This window comes from Amblyomma mixtum, chromosome 9 (genome assembly GCF_055824585.1).
Source record: "Amblyomma mixtum isolate Tamu chromosome 9, ASM5582458v1, whole genome shotgun sequence".
Classification (NCBI taxonomy): domain Eukaryota; kingdom Metazoa; phylum Arthropoda; class Arachnida; order Ixodida; family Ixodidae; genus Amblyomma; species Amblyomma mixtum.
This window is the reverse complement of record NC_143020.1, coordinates 67,733,167-67,740,815: the sequence shown is the minus strand read 5'-3', so window position 1 is coordinate 67,740,815 and position 7,649 is coordinate 67,733,167. Positions and strand designations below refer to the sequence as shown.

Here is a 7,649-nt window from a genome sequence, read left to right as displayed (position 1 = left end):
TTCAAGCGGCTAGTATTGCTTTACTTTAGGGCTCGCCGTTTACCGGTCTCTCTGTCAGAAAAACTTTATTATTGTTTTACGAATTGGAAAAACAGCGCAATGAAAGACGACACAAGAGAAGGACAAAACACCAGCGCTGGTGTTTTGTCCTTCTCTTGTGTCGTCTTTCATTGCGCTGTTTTTCCAATTCGGAAAACATGTACCAACCAGCCCGTATTTGCCCTCTTCTGGAATTTATTATTGTTACATACTTGAGGTATCCCGGAAATGGCCACCTCTCACAAGCACTAGTTGCGCTCTTCAGTACAGGAGCCCATTGGCGACCGCTGCGGCTCGGGCGCGCTCGACCAGGGCCTTCTCGCTCACCAGGTCGGAGCAGCCGAGCAGGGCTGCCTCCCAGTCCTGCCGGGTGGGGTTGGGTTTTGGGACGAAGTTCGGAGTTGAATGACATGCCCATACCATGTAGAAGATGTCCGAATACTTATCCGCACAGTACGGACACTTTCCTGTACATGCGGGACCAAAGTGCTTTAGAACTGCCGGGCACAGCAGTGTTTTCGTGTGAACACGGAGGAGTTTGCGTTCCTCCGTCATTGCAAGTGCGTTCCTCCGTCATTGCAAGGCCCTTTCAGGGCTTAGGATAAATTGCATGGCCGGATTGGCATAATTCATTAATTTGTCGAAAAGTGAATGCCGGATTGGGTTCAGGATCAGTTTCGCAAGGATCTAAAGGCTTTGCCCGGAGAGTGAGCGTGCGGTCGGCGGCATCTGCCGTTTCATTGCCTTTGAGGCCCATGTGAGCAGGAGCCCATACTATCGTTCGAGACGCGGGGGCCCCGTGGTAGTCGCTATTTTTAAGGATGCGATACGCAAAAAAAGGAATGTATCCCTCTAGAATATTTCTGCAGGCCCCTCTAGAGTCGGTAATGATGACTCGCGAGTCCTGATATGCGGCGTCTAGCGCAATGGTGACCTCCTCCGCATGTGTTATGTCTTGAGCCCGGAACGATAGGCCGTTCACCACGTCGTTTTGGTGGATGACTGCGGCCATGTACCACCCCCCATGGTGAGGGCCGGAGGCGTCCACGTAGAGGATTCCGCGTTTGTTTCTCTGGTGGCGGGTCAGTGCCTCGGTCCGCGCAAGGCACCTGCCACTGTGGTCGTCACGTGTCATGTTGGCTGGAAGAGGACGCACGTGCAGGGTGTTTCTGGAGACTTCGGGGATGCGTACGCGCTCTTCCGTCAGTGTTGGGTGGTGGATGTGTAGTCGGGTGTAATCGGTTCACCCAGTTCGAGTCGGCGAGTTGTGCCGCGTACTCTGCCGCTCATTGGGTGACCTCGGCCATGGAGTTACGATGCCTTTACCATGCGTTTACAATGCCTTTGCTTTCCAGTCATTTCACGCCAAAGGTTCCAGATGTTGCGCTGAACCATCTACGATTTGTTAAAAACATCACGAAAAGTTAGTAGAACGTTTGTAACCTAGGCCTTAAATGTTTTTGCCGAAAAAAATTTATTCATGAGGAGAGCGCAGTTCGGGACATTTAGGAAAGGTGTGACGCTTGGCAACGCACAATAACATATCAAAAATAATTTTTTTTCCACAATGCTTCATATCCATAAATAGCGTAATGACAGAGTTCGGCTTTAGATGTGATATAGGACATGTATGAACGGTCGTTTTTGGTTCAAACCTCACTTTTCTGCTACTTCAGTTGTATTTTATTAGCTCGACGAGCTCAGTTTCATCAGCTGTAACAATTCTCCAGGTAATAGACGTCCGGGGAAACCAAGCGGATGTTTTCTAATTTCTGAGAGCAATTTCATATTAACGAAAAAACGAAATGGTGTAAATTTTACATTTGCATACATTCTAAAAAATATTCAACGCGTATAAAAATACATGACTCGAATCTCAAAGAAAGCCAGAGTCTTTCCAATGCCATTAAAAATAACTATGGACTGTGCTGTAAAATTTTATTTTGTTTTTTTTTCAGTTACTGAGCGGTGCTTTATTTCACGTCATTTCGAAATGTTCAAGCTGCGCTCCCCTCAAGAATGAATTTTTTCCGGCAAAAATACTGCAGACTAACATTGCGCTCGTTGTGGTGAGTTTTCGTGCATTTTCTTTAACAGACAGACGAGGTCAGGCGCAACTTCCGGGTCGTTTTGGCGTGGAGTGATCCTATATTTTGACCATAACGTGAAAAAGAGTATCGGTACATGCACAACTATTAAAAGCTCAACTGTCATATTTTTCTGTGATTATTTATGGAGTTCTCTTTTCGAAAACGTATTGTGCAAAACCAAGCAATAAATATATATCAATAAAGCAATAGTCGTTCCCACTGCGCATGATCGAACTACTTATTAAAAGTTGAACTAGGAGCTGCTCGAGAAAAATGAAGTTGCTGCCAGGATTCGGGGCAACGCGATAAATAAGCTCTCGTGCGGTAGGCTTCTTTTTCTATCAGACCGCAATGAGGCACTGAGCCTTGACCGGAAAATTAAGCGCTCAGTATAACGAGAAGTGCTTTTAAAACTCCACTTCCTGCCAAACTTTTTGAGACACGAATGTTCGTCTCCTCCGAAAAACCGTACACTTGTTCCTGTTATTTCTCCACTGTGACAGGCTCATCCACAAAGGCTAAATCGGGAAAAAAATGAAGCTTGCAACCCCGTCAAATCAAAGCTTTTTATTTATTTTCATCACGACCAAACCGGTTACAAGCGAATGTTTACCTCCTGCTAAATTGCGCTTTCTGGTATACATACGCTGAAATACGTGGTACACTAAAGAAGAAAAACTAAAGAACGAACATAACGTGAATTTACTTTTTATTCTGCACTTTTTTCCTCCAGTTCGTTTCCCAAGTAAAAGGCAGCGTTTTGAAGCATCCCAGCTGTTTATTTTGTTACGCACCATCTATCCTCGTAAGCATTCAGTATCATTTCCGAGAAACATCTGTTTTCGCTGCACTGTGGCTGACGCGGGCCCAATTACAGAAGACTAGTCACCCAGTCAAACACATGAAACAAAAAACACTGCTTAAGAAAATAGCTAGATAAAAATCACTCTGTGCTTAGGACATTGCGTCACACGTTTCACTGGCAATTAATGCGATTTCTTCATATTAGACCTGACTAAAAGAAAAGAAGCGAACTGAACGCATGCACATCGTGAAAGAAATTGAATAGACGGACGAATTAGTCCATGATGGATGCGCTAAATATTAACAACAAACTGCTGAAAGCAAAACCTGTGGAAGGAATGGCTTGCATCAGACGCCTTCTGCCAGCGCGGCTCACGGCAGTACTTCCCACTTAATCGGAAGCTGGTCATCCACCACGAAGCCACTGAGCCTGAGAGTGCTAAGGCTAAACGAAGGATCAAGAAAATAAAACGATGAGTTACTTGGTGTTTCAGGCTTTTGCATGGGTGCAAATTCAAGGGGGGGTGTCTTAATTTCAATGAGACTCTGCCTCTCATCTTGTTGGTGTATTACGCCCAGCCGTACTTTGTGCTGGAATGGCCACTCAACAGCGCCGTCGTTGTCACCCTTATGCAAGGTGAGACCGGCATGCAGGCGGACAGAATCGCCATCCTTTCTCAGGGAGACTCTAGGTGTCATGCAGTAGCCACACATGTACACCGGGTCGGTTTCGTAGTAAGTACGGCCTTCTCTGAGCGCTAGTTCTTCGAGCGATTTGATGCCTCTGACATAGAAGATTGTATGCTCTGGTCGTAGTCTATCGGATCGAAGCAATGTTTTAATGCGGCCCAGAGTCCTCTCGCTATTATCCACAGTTTCAACTTTCATTTCAAGAATTGATGCTAGAATTCGCGAGCAATTGTCATAGCTCTGTCTCCTTGCAGTCGCCAAATCATATTTAATTGTTTTTTCCAGTCTGGTTAGGTTCCTCGAAAGGTCATCAGTACGCGTTATCAAGTGCTCTTTCAACTGCTCGTTACCACTGGCGGGTTCGCGCACACCCCTTGTCACATTCTCCTGGATTTGTCTTCTGGCTTGGGTGCCTTCATCTCTGAGCGCTTCTTTAAAAGTGTTTATCCCTTGTGAAATTTCGTTCAATCTATCGCCATGACATTTAACATCATTAATTAACTGCCCTAGATGCGCTGTTATTTCTCTCGCCTGCTCTTCTGTGATTCGTCTAAAAGCCGTTGAAAACGTTGCATCTTCCGTGTCGCTGGGCTGATCGCTGGGCTGATGCCCAGATTCTGGAGCAAGAGGCGTCGCCGGTGCTGCACACTCCGATCTCAGGTGTGAGCACACATCGCTGCAAAGAACCGAGGCCGAACACTTGCGGCACCGTGCAGAGTGGTGTCGACATTCCCGATGGAAATGCTCGCACACCATGGAAGCAGCCAGCACTGTCTCGCAGCCGTTGTCTTCGTTCCAACATTTAACCTGCAGTGAATAATACAAGGAAATGTAGAAAGTGCAACTTCCCCCGCGGTGCTGTCCCCTCTGCTATTCAACATTGCCATGATGCGCCTACCCGCCCTGCTTGGTGCGGTCGAAGGGGTCCAGCACGCGCTATACGCCGACGACATCACCATCTGGGCTACGCAAGGACGCCTGGGGGATATGGAGACTAGCCTGCAAACGGCCGCCAGCATAGTGGACCGCTATGCTCGAGACTGTGGTCTGCAATGCTCCCTGCAGAAATCGGAATTCGTGCATTTACGTCCCTCGCGCACATGCTCGACCCAAATCAATCTCTCGTTGCAAAGCGGTCCCATTCGCGAATCCAAGGAAATCAGAGTCCTTGGACTCTTCATACACAACCAGCGACGCTGCGACACAACACTCGCCAAGCTCGGGTAGGTGGGGGACCAGGTGGGCCGCATGGTCCGCCGGGTTTCCAACAAGCGCGGTGGGTTACGATGCAAAGACTCCTTGCGGCTGGCGAACACATTCGTGACCAGTCGAATCTTGAATTCGACTCCCTATCTCCACCTGCGGAAACAGGAGGACGATGCCCTCGAGGTCATCCTCCGCAAAATCATGAAACGAGCGCTGGACCTCCCGGTCTCTACCTCTACCAGCCGCCTTTTGGCACTGGGGATGGTTAACACATTTAGAAAGCTTCGGGAGGCCCACCTCAACAACCAATACACTCGTCTCACAAAGACAGGGTCGGGTCGCCGCCTTTTAGCCCGACTTCACATCCAGCACACTCAATTCACAGAGGAGAGATGCCGCCTTCCCGTACACTGGAGACGCGCCCTCCACGTGCGGCCTCTCCCCACCAATAGGTCCAAAGAAGATCATAATGGCAGGCGCCTGGCGCGGGCGGAAGCCTTGGACCGCCATTTTCGGAGCAAACCAGGAGTCTTCTACGTGGACGCGTCCGGCCCGGACCCTAGGGAATGGTACACGGCCGCGGTTGTCCACGAATGTAAAACAGTAGACGCCCTTACTTTCAAGGCCCAGTCAGCAATTCACGCAGAAGAGGTTGCCATCGCTTTGGCAGCCTCTCACACCTCCTCGAAATACATAATCACCAACTCGCGAGGGGCTTGCCGTAACGTCACGCAAGGGTGGGTTACTCCCCTAGCTTATCGCATTTACCAAAATTGTAGCCGAGACTCGGATCCCTCGCACCGATCTCTTGTTTGGGCTCCAGGTCACCAAGGCGTCCACGGAAATGAGGCAGCCGACGCCGCCGCCCGCGCGCTCTCTCTCCGGGCATTTCCCACGGGACCCGACGCCGACCAGGACACTGATTTCAATCCGATTTATACTTTTAAAGAAATATGCGAGTATTACAAATCCACGCACCAAACTCTTCCCACCCCGTGCAAAGGGCTGGGGAAGGTCAACGAGCGGGTACTCCTGCGCCTGCTCACCAACACGATGTTGTGCCCGGCAACTGTGCAACATTTCGATCCTCAATTCGACGGGCGGTGCTCACATTGTGGGGAGGTGTCTGACACTTGCCACATGGTGTGGGCCTGCCAGCAGAACCCATCCCTACCCCTATCCCAAACCCCACCCGAGAGGACTGGGAGGCGACCCTGTCCGGTTGCTGCACCCTCGAGGCCCAAAGGGCCTTAACGCAGCGCGCCCGGGCTGCGGCAAACGACAATGGCGTACCTGTCTAGGCATCCCACCTAGTGGTTGTAAGGGCGTGACCCTTCACGTCACGACCCCCAACACCTCTCCCTATGATTTAATAAATGTTGTCACCACCACCACCGCCCTACCAGCAGCTGATTTCGTTCACTCAAGCCACGGTTGAAAGAAGCACAATCATGGTGAGCAAATGCGCTGGTCACGTGATTTTTTTTATTTCCCGGCCTTTCTTTGCAGCTCGGAAAAAAGATACACGCGAGGCTTTCTTTATCGCAAATAAATGGAATGCGTGTCTCTGAAGGTGGTCTCTAACATTGCTATTCACATCTGCTGTTTCAAGCCCATATTTACGCATTTAAAAAATTATCTTAAGAAACGTGGAGGCTAACAAAGAGGGTTATGCTTAAGTTAAGGACAACGCAGAGAGCTATGGAAAGAAAAATGATGGCTGTAACGTTAAGAGATCGGAAGAGGGCGGAGTGGGTGAGGGAACAAACGCGGGTTAATGACATTGTAATCGAAATCAAGAGGAAGAAATGGACTTGGGCAGGGCATGTAATGCGAAGGCAAGACAACCGCTGGTCCTTAAGGGTAACGGAGTGGATTCCAAGAGAAGGCAAACGTAGCAGGGGACGGCAGTAAGTTAGGTGGGCGGATGAGGTACACAAGTTTGCGGGGATACAGTGGCCGCAACTGTCAAAGAACAGGGTTAATTGGAGAGACATGGGAGAGGCCTTTGCCCTGCATTGGGTGTAGTCAGGCTGATGATCTGAATTGTTAATTAATTACTTACAGAACAGAAATTAGCCTATGATACGCAAGCCGGCTGGTAGCTGTATGTAAGTGGTTTCCCTGGCCTACCTCAAATGTCTTACTTTTTAACCCTTGGTTAAATTCAGCGTGGACCTCCTCTATAAACGTTCGTAACATATCTGCGAGCAATTCAAGCATGATAGCACCAATTTATAACTTGCACTACGCCTGCTCCGCGCGTTGACGGAGCAGCATGTAAAGAGTGTCCCAGCTAACTTGGACCAAGATTTAAGAAAAACCTAAGCGTTCTTCAGAACAGAAACTGCATGGATGTTATAGGGGTTTATCTTAAGTTACAGTACCATTTTTTTAGCTTGTCCGAGTTGAATAATCTGTCGTGATAAACAAAGTAACTTTTTAAATATAGTTTGATACGTTCAGCTGTCAATAGGAAAGCTGTGGAGCTCCACAAATATTGTCCAAGACAGGCACTTCCAACGAGATACACTTACCGCTGCCGCTTTTATTTGGGATAATTGAAAGCCCGCGGAGTCTAAAAAATACCACGTGACAACGCGCTCCTTGCACCCGAATGCGCCGCGATTACAGCGCCCTCATCCGTGCTTTGTAAAAAACATCACTCTCTTCGCGTATTTCGTGCTGCCCAAGAGCTTCGAGTTGTGCTTGGTTTTAAGAAAAGCGCCAGTGGGTTCTGGCGGCAGTTCACAGAAAACGCGACTCCCGTTTCTGCGGCAATAATTGCGCTCTCAGGTTAGCGGAATGGATCAGTAGGAA

General features: G+C 48.8%; 1 pseudogene; it reads right to left on the bottom strand.

Moving 5' to 3' along the window:
- Positions 1–300: 300 nt before the first annotated feature.
- On the bottom strand, positions 301–1,174 carry LOC149329500 (uncharacterized; annotated as a pseudogene).
- Positions 1,175–7,649: the final 6,475 nt, after the last annotated feature.